This window comes from Mobula birostris, chromosome 18, assembly GCF_030028105.1.
Source record: "Mobula birostris isolate sMobBir1 chromosome 18, sMobBir1.hap1, whole genome shotgun sequence".
NCBI lineage: Eukaryota > Metazoa > Chordata > Chondrichthyes > Myliobatiformes > Myliobatidae > Mobula > Mobula birostris.
The window spans coordinates 49,984,560-49,997,232 of record NC_092387.1 but is presented as its reverse complement, the minus strand read 5'-3'; the positions used below and the strand labels follow the sequence as shown (position 1 = coordinate 49,997,232).

Below are 12,673 nucleotides of genomic sequence, written 5' to 3'. Positions count from 1 at the left end.
TTTTAGAACAGCTTGTTGTTGAGCCCACGAGGGGATCGGCTGTGCTGGATTGGGTGTCGTGCAATGATCCGGAGTTGATTAGAGAGCTTAAGGTTAAGGATGCCTTAGGGAACAGTGATCACAATATGATCGAGTTCACTTTGAAATTTGAGAAGGAGAAACAAAATTCCAATGTGTCAGTATTTCAGTGGAATAAAGGAAATTACAATGGCATGAGAGGGAATCTGGCCAAAGTTGACTGAAAAAGGACACTAGCAGGGAGGACGGAAGAGCAGCAGTGGCTGGAGTTTCTGCGAAAAATGAGGGACATCTAAGACAGTTATATTCCAAATAAGAAGAAATTTCCGAATGGAAGAAGGACACTAGTGTGGCTGACAAGTGAAGTCAGAGCCAAAGTAAAAGCAAAAGAGGGGGCATACAAGGAAGCCAAAGCTAGTGGGAAGATAGAGGATTGGGAAGCTTTTAAAAACTTGCAGAAAGAAACTCAGAAGTTCATTAGGAAGGAAAAGATGAATTATGAAAGGAAGCTAGTGACTAATATAAAGAAGATACTAAAAACTTTTTTAAGTACAATATATAAAGGGTAAAAGAGAGTTGAGGGTAGATACAGGACCAATAGAAAATGATGCTGGAAATATTGTAATGAGCGAACAGAGATGGCAAAGGAACTGAATGGCAATACACATCAAAGTTGCTGGTGAACGCAGCAGGCCAGGCAGCATCTCTAGGAAGAGGTACAGTCGACGTTTCGGGCCGAAACCCTTCGTCGGGACAGGAACTGAATGCGTATTTTACATCAGTCTTCATAGTGGAAGACATTTGCAGTATACCGGACAAAGAGTGGGAAGAGTGTCGGGGAAGTGAGGTATGTGCAGTGAAAATTACGACTGAGTGGGTGCTCAGGAAGCTTAATGGTCTGAGGATGGATAAGTCTCCTGGACCTGATGGAATGCACCCTCGAGTTCTGAAGGAAGTAGCTGGAGAGATTGCGGAGGCATTAACAATGATCTTTCAAGAATTGATAGATTCTGGCATTGTACAACAGTGGTCCCCAACCACCGGGCCGCAAGGAAACAATATGAGTCAACTGCATCTTTCCTCATTCCCTGTCACACCCACTGTTGAACTTGAACGCATGCGAGGTCATTACCCACGCAAGGTCATCAGTCGGTCATTAACCTGCAACTACTTGATGAGTAAAAAACAAACGTCGCTTGAGAGTTTCTTTGGAAGAGATGGTAAGGGACGTAAAAGGCCTAACGATGATGATAACGCAGATGATATCTTCTTTTAGTATCTTCTCAGCTGAGGCTGAGACTGCAAAAAAAAAGAAAGCTTCCTTCAACAGAAAATACGAATAGTCGTACATAAAATATGGCTTTATTGCAACCGGTGACTTGCACGCTCCAAGCCCCCTGAGTGTGATATGTGGAGACAAGCTGTCTAATGAGGCAATGAAGCCCTCAAAACTGCTTTGGCACCTTGAGTCCAGGCACCCTGCACTTAAAGACAAACCCGTTGAGTTTTTTGAGCGGAAAAAACGTGAGCAGGCGGAACAGAAGCAAGTGCCGAGAGCTACCACCTCCACAAATGCTGCTGCTCTGAGAGTGTCGTACTTAGTGGCTAGCCGTATTGCTAAGGCTAAGAAGCCTTTCACTGTTGGTGAAGAATTGATTCTGTCTGCTGCCAAGGACATGTGCTGTGAACTGTTGTGAGAAGCTGCAGCTAACAAGATGGCACAGGTTTCTGTTTCAGTGACAACAGTTTCAAGGAGAATCGATGACATAGCGGAGGACATTGAAGCACAGCTGTTGGAACGGCTTAACGAGCCTGGTTTCACTACCCGAGTCAAAGAGGTTGCTCCTGAATGCCAGTCTACACACTGTCACACACAGGGAAATGCTGCTAGCCGAAAAATGTCACCTGATCTTAACAGCGTATTGAGTGACTTTGTTGAAGTTATCAATCACATCAAAGCAAAAGCCCTTAACTCACGTCTGTTTGAGCAGCTTTGTGAGGAAATGGCTGCAGAGCACAAACGCCTTCTCTTACACACTGAAGTCAGGTGGCTATCAAGGGGGAGAGACCTGGCCAGGGTTTTTGAGATAAGAGAGCAGCTACAGAGATTTCTTTCAAGAAGAAAGTCACCACTGGCAGCACACTTCAGTGATGAGGAGTGGATACCAAAACCTGCTTATCTGTGTGACATTTTCAACCTGCTCAATAAACTCAATTTGTCACTTCAGGGGAGAATGACAGCTGTCTTCAAGTTGGCAGATAAAAGTGTCTGCTTTCACAGCCAAACTGGAACTGTGGGGACGGCGAGTGGACAGGGGCATATCTGACATGTTCCCAACATTAGCTGGGAATTTGGGAGAGACTGAGACTCACAGCTGGTGCGCGATCACCTATCTTCGCTGTCGACAGAATTTGAGCGTTACTTCCCAACCGCAAATGACCCAAGACGTGCAAAGGAATGGGTCCGTGACCCATTTGTGAATGTCCCTGGTGAATCATCCATGTCAGCGTGGGAAGATCAACTCCTTGAGCTTGCAAATGACGGTGGGCTGAAAAGTATGTTTGACATAAGCATTCTGGATCAAAATCAAGGCTGAATATCCCGAGATAGCCACAAAAGCACTGAAAATGTTGTTTCCATTTCCAACATCATATCTCTGCGAAGCGGAGTTTTCTGCAATGAATGTAACGAAAACTAAATTGCGGAATAGACTGGTCATAAGGAACCCCCTTATGACTTATAATTGACTTATCACTATATTCATGCGAGGAAAATATGTGCTGTGTGTTTAATATTAAATTCGTTAGATAAACCCTTTTAGAAACAAAATTGAGTGTATTAGCCACTGATAAGTGACTTATAGTTGACTTATCACCTATGTTCCGGTCGCGATTAACACCACCGCCCCCCCCCCCCCCCCAGGTTGGCCGGTCCGCGAGAATATTGTCAATATTAAATCAGTCCGCGGTGCAAAAAAGTTTGGGGATCCCTGATGTACAGGATGACTGGAAAAGTGCAAATGTTACTCTTCTATTTAAGAAGGGTAGGAGGCAGCAGAAAGGAAACTATAGACCTGTTAGTCTGACATCAGTGTTTGGGAAGTTGTTGGAATCGATTGTTAGGGATGAGATTACGGAGTAGCTGGAGGCACATGACAAGATAGGCCAAAGCCAACATGGTTTCCTGAAAGGAAAATCCTGCCTGTCTAACCTACTGCAATTTTTTGAGGAAATTACAAGCAGGGTAGACAAAGAAGATGCAGTGGATGTGCTGTACTTGGATTTTCAGAAGGCCTTTGATAAGGTGCTGCACGTGAGGCTGCTTAGCAAGATAAAAGCCCATGGAATTACAGGAAGTTACTAGCATGGGTGGAGCATTGGCTGATCAGCAGAAAACAGTGAGCTTGTTGTTCAGCCCACTAGGGGATCGGCTGTACTGGATTGGGTATTGTGTAATGAACCGGAGGTGATTAGAGAGATTGAGGTGAAGGAACCCTTAGAAGACAGTGATCATAATATGATTGAATTCACTGTGAAATTTGAAAAAGAGAAGCCGAAATCTGATGTGTCAGTATTTCAGTGGAGTAAAGGAAATTACAGTGGCATGAGAGAGGAACTGGCCAAAGTTGACTGGAAAGGGACACTGGCGGGAAAGACAGCAGAGCAGAAGTGGCTGGAGTTTATGCGAGAAGTGAGGAAGGTGTAAGACAGGTATATTCCAAAAATGAAGAAACTTTCAAATGGGAAAAGGATGCAACCGTGGTTGACAAGAGAAGTCAAAGCCAAAGTTAAAACAAAGGAGAGGGCATACAAGGAAGCAAAAATTAGTGGGAAGACAGAGGATTGGGAAGCTTTAAAAACTTTACAGAAGGAAACTAAGAAGGTCATTAAGAGGGAAAAGATTAACTATGAAAGGAAGCTAGCAAATAATATCAAAGAGGATACTAAAAGCTTTCTCAACTATATAAAGAGTAAAAGACAGGTGAGAGTAGATATAGGACCAATAGAAAATGATGCTGGAGAAATTGTAATGGGAGATAAGGAGATGGCGGAGGAACTGAACGAGTATTTTGCATCAGTCTTCACTGAGGAAGACATCAGCAGTATACCGGACACTCAAGGGTGGCAGGGAAGAGAAGTGTGCGCAGTCACAATTACGACAGAGAAAGTACTCAGGAAGCTGAATAGTCTAAAGGTAGATAAATCTCCCGGACCAGATGGAATGCACGCTCGCGTTCTGAAGGAAGTAGCTGTGGAGATTGCTGAGGCATTAGCGACGATCTTTCAAAAGTCGATAGATTCTGGCATGGTTCCGGAGGACTGGAAGATTGCAAATATCATTCCACTATTTAAGAAGGGGGAAAGGAAGCAAAAAGGAAATTATAGACCTGTTAGCTTGACATCGGTGGCTGGGAAGTTGTTGGAGTCGATTGTCAAGGATGAGGTTACAGCGTACCTGGAGGCATATGACAAGATAGGCAGAACTCAGCATGGATTCCTTAAAGGAAAATCCTGCCTGACAAACCTATTACAATTTTTTGAGGAAATTACCAGTAAGCTAGACAAGGGAGATGCAGTAGATGTTGTATATTTGGATTTTCAGAAGGCCTTTGACAAGGTGCCACACATGAGGCTACTTAACAAGATAAGAGCCCATGGAATTATGGGAAAGTTACATATGTGGATAGAGCATTGGCTGATTGGCAGGAAACAGAGAGTGGGAATAAAGGGATCCTATTCTGGTTGGCTGCCGGTTACCAGTGGTGGTCCACAGGGGTCTGTGTTGGGGCCACTTCTTTTCACATTATACATCAACAATTTAGATTATGGAATAGATGGCTTTGTGGCTAAGTTTGCTGATGATACGAAGATAGGTGGAGGGGCCAATAGTGCTGAGGAAATGGAGACTATGCAGAGAGACTTGGATAGATTGGAAGAATGGGCAAAGAAGTGGCAAATGAAGTACAATGTTGGAAAGTGTATGGTTATGCACTTTGGCAGAAGAAATAAACGGGCAGACTATTATTTAAATGGGGAAAGAACTCAAAGTTCTGAGATGCAACGGAACTTGGGAGTCCTCGTACAGGATACCCTTAAGGTTAACCTCCAGGTTGACTTGGTAGTGAAGAAGGCGAATGCAATGTTGGCATTCATTTCTAGAGGAATAGAGTATAGGAGCAGGGATGTGATGTTGAGGCTGTATAAGGCGCTGGTGAGATCTCACTTGGAGTACTGTGGGCAGTTTTGGTCTCCTTATTTAAGAAAGGATGTGCTGACGTTGGAGAGGGTACTGAGAAGATTCACTAGAATGATTCCGGGAATGAGAGGGTTAACATATGAGGAACGTTTGTCCACTCTTGGACTGTATTCCTTGGAGTTTAGAAGAATGAGGGGAGACCTCATAGAAACATTTCGAATGTTGAAAGGCATGGACAGAGTGGATGTGGCAAAGTTGTTTCCCATGATGGAGGAGTCTAGTACGAGAGGGCATGAGTTAAGGATTGAAGGGCGCCCATTCAGAACAGAAATGCGAATAAATTGTTTTAGCCAGAGGGTGGTGAATCCATGGAATTTGTTGCCATGGGCGGCAGTGGAGGCCAAGTCATTGGGTGTTTTTAAGGCATAGATCGATAGGTACCTGAGTAGCCAGGGCATCAAAGGTTATGGTGAGAAGGCGGGGGAGTGGGACTAAATGAGAGAATGGATCAGCTCATGATAAAATGGCAGAGCAGACTCGATGGGCCGAATGGCCGACTTCTGCTCCTTTATCTTATGGTCTTATAGAATAAAGAGATCCCATTCTGGCTGGCTGCCGGTTACCAGTGGAGTTCCACAGGGGTCGGTGTTGAGACTGCTACTTTTTACGATGTATGTCAATAATTTGGACTATGTGATTAATGGATTTGTGGCTAAATTTTCTGATGATACAAAGATAGGTAGAGGAGTAGGTAGATATGCTCCTATATCTTATGATCTTATGACATTTTCAACCCATAGTCTCAAGGGGGTTCCAATGAAAGACAGTATGGAAAGAAACTATTCAGCTCAACCAGGCCTTTCCCATGTGTGTACCCCACATCCTCCCATCGCTACCTCATCCAACTCGACTACTCTCTTTTCTGTTCCTTTACTGTGCATATTAGCTTCACCTGATAAGGATTAATGCTATTTAATTCAACGTAATAGTGAGGTACTTATTCCAATCATTCTCTGAATGAAGAAATTCTTCCCATATTCACTACAGAATGTATTAATGATGCCCCTAGTCATGAAACATGTCTTCGTCTTTCTAACCTCAAGCAACTGTATGGAAGGTGATGAATTAACCTTTATTTTGTCTTCATTCCCTTCATCAATCCAATAAATTTGTTGCTTAACCTCCAATGTTTCACCTTTATATTTAATATTATTTTTGCTGTGTACACATGGAGCTCATTGCCTTTTTAGTCACGTTCAAATAATTTAGCATCATTTATTTATTTGTTATCGATGTTACATCAGGTACTTTGATACCATTCAATATCATATGGAGATAGAATTATAAGTGATAAATAAGTCTCGTGCATAGTTAAGGTAAAGAAGGGGAATAGAATTCTGGTAGGTAGGAACTCTAGAGCTGTAGATGTAATGGTGAGGGAACAGTTAAAAGTGGAGCTGCTCTTTAATTGGTTGGCTCTAATGAATGTTGCTATGGTGACAGAATGCACTTAATCCATTGAGAAGATTTATGGAAGAAGAGATTATAAAGAAATACATACTGAACTAAGTTAACTGGTTATGTTAAGAATAAAAGTGTCCTTCAGTTAGGCAGGTTAGCGCAGATAGAAAATTGTTTCTTGCACAGAATAGAAACTCAAGCAACAGGAATCTTGTGGAGGCTGAAGCCATAAAGTGGATCTTGCCTGTCACAACTGCAGCTGACCAGATTTGTGCTTACCAGATAGTTAATGACTATCTGCTGGACTAGGTGTTCAGTCCAATGTGTGGTAAACATTTTTAATCTCCCCAGGTCTGTGACTTTCCAAGTCCTCTTATGCTCTACCTACTTAGGCCTCTCGAGCACCCTTGATTTTAATTTCATCACCATGTATGGCGTTTTCTTTGACTGTTGAGATTTTAAGCTCTGTAATTTCCTAAGCCTCTGAATCTCTTTTTCTTCATTTAATATGCAAAGGGAAACCTACTCTTTTGACCATGATCTTGCTCATTTATCTTATTATTGTCTTGTTGCATACTGTTGATAAGGCTTCTGTGAGAAAAATGTTATATTATTGTGCATTACTGTACCAACTAAATTACAGACATGCTCAGTACTTCAATGCTCTCTCAATTGCTCGGGTTGCCTCTTAGGATATTGTCAAAATTACACTGTAATATTCTTTAAATTACTTCTCTTCTAACCCTAAGAATGATTCTCTGAATTTATACTATTGTTATTAATTACCAAATAATTAATTTTTTTCTCTCAGTTAGGGTTTTTAAGTGATCATAGGCTGCAAGCTTTCAGTTAGTAGAATGTTTTTTTTGAGAGGCTGGAGTTAGACTGGATACTGAATGCAACAAAAAAATTAAACAACAAGTAGGTAATGATAGAGATCTAGAAGATTATAAGGCTAGCAGGAAGGAGTTTAAGGATGAAATTAGGAGAGCCAGAAGGGGTCATGAGAAGGCCTTGGCAGACAGGATTAAGGAAAACCCCAAGGCATTCTACAAGTATGTGAAGAGCAAGAGGATAAGACATGAGAGAATAGGACCAATGAAGTATGACAATGGAAAGTGTGTATGGAATCAGAGGAGATAGCTGAAGTACTTAATGAGTACTTTGCTTCAGTATTCACTATGGAAAAGGATCTTGGTGATTGTAGGGATGACTTACAGCAGACTGAAGAGCTTGAGCATGTAGATATTAGGAAAGAGGATGTGCTAGAGCTTTAGGAAAGTATCAAGTTGGATAAGTCACCGGGACCGGACGAGATGTACCCCAGGCTACTGTGGGAGGTGAGGGAGGAGATTGCTGAGCCTCTGTCAATGATATTTACATAATCAATAGGGACGGGAGAGGTTCCGGAAGATTGGAGGATTGTGGATGAGTCTTACTTTAGTGGTTGGTAAATTGATGGAGAAGATCCTGAGAGGAAGGATTTATGAACATTTGGAGAGGCATAATATGATTAGGAATAGTCGGCATAGCTTTGTCAAAGGCAGGTTGTGCCTTATGAGCCTGATTGAATATTTTGAGGATGTGACTAACACATTAGTGAAGATAGAGCAGTTAATGTGTAGTGTATATGGATTTCAGCAAGGCATTTGATGAGGTACCCATGCAAGGGTTATTGAGAAAGTAAGAAGGCATGGGATCCAAGGGAACATTGCATTGTGGATCTAGAACCGGCTTGCCCACAGAAGATGAAGAGTGGTTGCTGACGGGACATATTCTGCATGGAGGTCGGTGACTGGTGGTGTGCCACAGGGATCTGTTCTGGGACCCCTACTCTTTATGATTTTAATAAATGACCTGGATTAGGAAGTGGAGGGAGGGGTTAGTAAATTTGCTGATGACACAAAGGTTAGAGGTGTTGTGGATAGTGTGGAGGGCTGTTAGAGGTTATAGCGGGACATTGATAGGATGTAAAACTGGAGTGAGAAGTGGCAGATGGAGTTCAACTCAGATAAGTGTGAGGTGGTTCATTTTGGTAGGTCAAATATAATGACAGAATATAGTATTAATGGTGAGATTCTTGGCAGTGTGAAGGATCAGAGGGATCTTGGGGTCTGAGTCCACAGTACACTCAAAGCTGCTGTGCAGGTTGACTCTGTGGTTAAGAAGGCATACAGTGCATTGGCCTTCATCAATTGTGGGATTAAGTTTAGGAGCCGAGAGGTAATGTTGCAGCTATATAAGACCTTGGTCAGACCCCACTTGGAGTACTGTGCTCAGTTTTGGTCCCCTCACTACAGGAAGGATGTGGAAACCACAGAAAGGGTGCAGAGGAGACTTAGAAGGATGTTGCCTGGACTTATGAGAATAGGTTTGGTGAACTTGACCTTTTCTCCTTGGAGCGACAGAGGATGAGAGGTGACCTGATAGAAGTGTATAAGATGATGAGAGGCATTGATCATGTGGATAGTCAGAGGCTTTTTCCCAGGACTGAAATGGCTAGCACGAGAGGGCACAGTTTTAAGGTGCTTGGAAATAGGTACAGAGGAGATGTCAGGGGTAAATTTTCTTTACACAGAGAGTGGTGAGTGCGTGGAATGGGCTGCTGGTGATGATGGTGGAGGCGGATACGATAGGGTTATTTAAGAGACTCCTGGATAGGTACCTGGAGCTTAGAAAAATAGAGGATTATGGGTAACCCTAGGTAATTTCTAAGGTAAGGACATGTTTGGCACAGCTTTGTGGGCCGATTGGCCTGTATTGCGCTGCAGGTTTTCTATGTTTCTAACAACTTTCACATTCCCTGGATGTCATAATGCAATATACAACCAAGGAAGTATTTAGTGTGTAGAAAATATGGCAACCAGTTACTGTGGTACTGCTAGCTCCTAAAATCAACTATGTGGTGAAATCAAGGCAATTTGCTTTACTGATGTTGATTGAGGGATAAATATTAGGCAGGACACCACTACCTTTCTTTGCAATAGTGCCACAGGGATCATTAGTATACTTGGGAAAGTAGAGAGGGCAACATTCAGTGCAGCTGTGATATCAGCCTAGACTTTTGAGCTGCATTTTCTGAGTTGGAACTAGAACCCACAATCTTCAGACTATGAGAAAAGGTTGATACCAGCAACCATGGCCAATGAAGGGTCTTAGCCTGAAATGTCGGCTGTCCACTTCCCTCCATAGATGGTACTTGGTTCCTCCCGTACCTTGTGTGTTGCTCCAGATTTCAGTATCTGCAGTCTCTTGATGTCATTAATGCTAACTACCTGAAGGATAATTGAAGTAAGCAATTCAAAATCTTATAGCATTATGGCTTAAGGCTGAGCACAGAGCTAAATAAAGCTACTTAGGCTGTAATGACACTAAATATTTAGATGGGTCAACTTATCCAACTTGATTCAAGTCACACAAGATAAATTTTGAGGAGGAGACCATTTTGTCTACTTAACATGACTCTGGGATATGTCACAGCACTGAGCTCTTTCACAAATGCTTCCCTGATTGTGATTCTGTACCCAGCACTGAGGTCCAGTACATGTGATGGTCGTTCTTTGCAAATAGTTTTAAGTTCACAACAATCATGTGAAAAGGGGTGTTGCAGACTACAATGGAAGGAAAGATATGAGGTATGAGAGCTGACTAATTCATTTGCCACTTTTCTACCATTGCCCAAAGTTCATATAAAAAAAACACCCTAACTTGTGAGCAAAGCATTTTCTGAAACCCAATGATTTAAATTAACATTATTGTATCAGCCAGTCAATTGGAGAGGAGCAGAACACATGACTCACTGCAAGCCATCTACTAAAGACAAAGTAAATTCACTTGAGAGATTGACAATTTAAAGAGCGGAGGAACCACAAACTACAGCAAATTCCTTCAATGAAAACAAGGTATTTTCTGCAGAAAACTGTAGTGAGTGACAATGATAGCTACACTAAACTCTGTGCATAAGATGAATTATACTGGCTTGGTCAGCAGGTTTGAGTGGCATAAGAATTACTCAATCAGATACAACTTACTTGACTCAATTTTGCCACCAAATACAGCCTTTAAAAAATAAGGTGATCTGGTGATTTTCCCATTGTTGTGTACAGGAGAATGTTACGTGAAAGTTAACTGCTGCGCTTGCTGCATCACACCAGTAACAATGCTACATATGATTTATTTAAAACCTGTCAAAGTTGATAGACCGAGATTGAGTGAATGTGTAGAGGATGTTTCCTTTAGTGGGTGAGTCCAGGACTAGAGGGCACAACTTCAGAATATAACATCCCTTTAGAACAGAGGAATTTCTTTAGCCAGAAGGTGGTGAATCAGTGGAATTCATTGCCACAGATGGCTGTGGAGGCCAAGTCATTGGGTGTATTGAAAGTGGAGTTTGATAGGGACTTGATTAGTAAGGGCATCAAAGGTTATGGGGAAAAGGCAGGAGAATGTTGAGAGGGTTAATAAATCGGCCATGATAGGATGATTAAACGGGCTGAATGGTCTAATTAAGCTCCATGTATTATGGTCTTAATTGCCAAATAAGTCCTCTTTACTGTGATTTTGAGCAATGCCTTGTTGAAATCACACTGGAGTCTTCTCCGTCTGAGTGATAGATCAGACTGTCTGTGATGGATTTGAGTGGGTCTGTACAGGGATGACCAGCTTGTGCTTGACTCCAGACTCAGCTGTGCATGTAACTATTTTTGTAGCTATGCCAACAGGAGGCAAATGAGCAGATTATTGCAGTGGGAATGTGATACAATCTACTGCTGGTATGAATGATTGATGTTCTTCTAAACTAAACTAATTCAGCCATCTGTAAGGTTTGGTTAGAGGATGGTGTGTCTGTTTCATATGCCATTTCCCTCTGAAATCAGAGCTATCATCAACTACTATAAACCCACTGGGGAGCGTACAAGGGAGATTTGCAAACATTTGATCTATCTGTACTGCAAGATGATGCATACTGTATTTGGCTCAGTTTCATTCTTTCTATTGCTCCAACTCTTTGTCCTCTTTTGCATTCAAATACATTTTAATCTTATTGTTTATTTGCAACATTTATTAGTTTGAGAGGGTTGAGAGCTTAAACTTCCCAGGAGTGAACATTTGATGGCTCTGGAACTCTACTCTATGGAATTCAGAAGAATGAGGGGGAACCTCATTGAAACCGATTGAATGGTGAAAGGCCTTGATAGAGTGGATGTGGAGAGGATGTTTCCTATAGTAGAGGAGTCTAAGACCAGAGGACACAGTCTCAGAATAGAGGGACATCCATTTAGAATGCAAATGAGGAGGAATTTCTTTCGCCCGAGAGTGGTGAATCTGTGGTATTTGTTGCCACGGGCGGCTGCAGAGGGCAATTCATTGGGTATATTTCAGACAAACCACCCTGCAAAAACTCATTTCAGGGAGGTAGCACCATCAATTTGCGGGAGACTCCAGGAACTTTCAGGAGAGGTGGGATGTCTGCAATAGGGTAGCTCCTTAGCAGCTGGCCAGCTAGTTTAAATAACGTTAGCTATGCTAATGAACGAATGACACCTGTTAAACTCACCTCAACATGTCTTTTACAGCCTTAACCCACCATGGGCAATAGAAAAGTCACTGTTGCAAACACTGCAGCGAGCAACACTGTCATTACTTTTGACCCCTATTAGGAAGGGGTACACTTTAGTGTAGTCTGGGGTAAAGTACGTTTTATATTTTCTTTTTTTGGAACACTCTGCCATGGCGCACTCTCGCTTTCGCACTCTCGCTCTCTCTCTCTCTCGTGCTCTCTCTCTCTCTCTCTCACTTGCTCTCAAAAAGATTGATTTCTGGGATATTGTATATAATTTGCGGGCATCAGGGAGCCGCTATCAATAATGCGGGAGACTCCCGGAACTTCCGGGAGAGGTGGGATGTCTGATATGTAAGGCAGAGGTTAATAGATTCTTGATTAGACAGGGCACGAAGGGATACAGGGAGAAGGCAGGAGATGGGGCTGAGAGAGAA

The 12,673-nt window shown here is 42.4% G+C and overlaps 1 protein-coding gene across 9 annotated transcripts in view; it reads left to right on the top strand.

The window, feature by feature from the left end:
- Positions 1 to 12,673, top strand: part of LOC140212099 (protein transport protein Sec24B-like) — a 90,587-nt gene that overhangs the window by 24,259 nt on the left and 53,655 nt on the right. The window contains exon 1 of one of the 9 annotated variants that reach the window (XM_072282631.1): positions 6,822 to 7,027. The exons of the other annotated variants lie outside the window; for them this stretch is intronic. The gene's annotated coding sequence lies outside the window, so the exon portion shown is untranslated. Of the gene's footprint in view, positions 1 to 6,821; positions 7,028 to 12,673 lie in introns of those variants that run through there. 9 annotated transcript variants of the gene reach the window in all.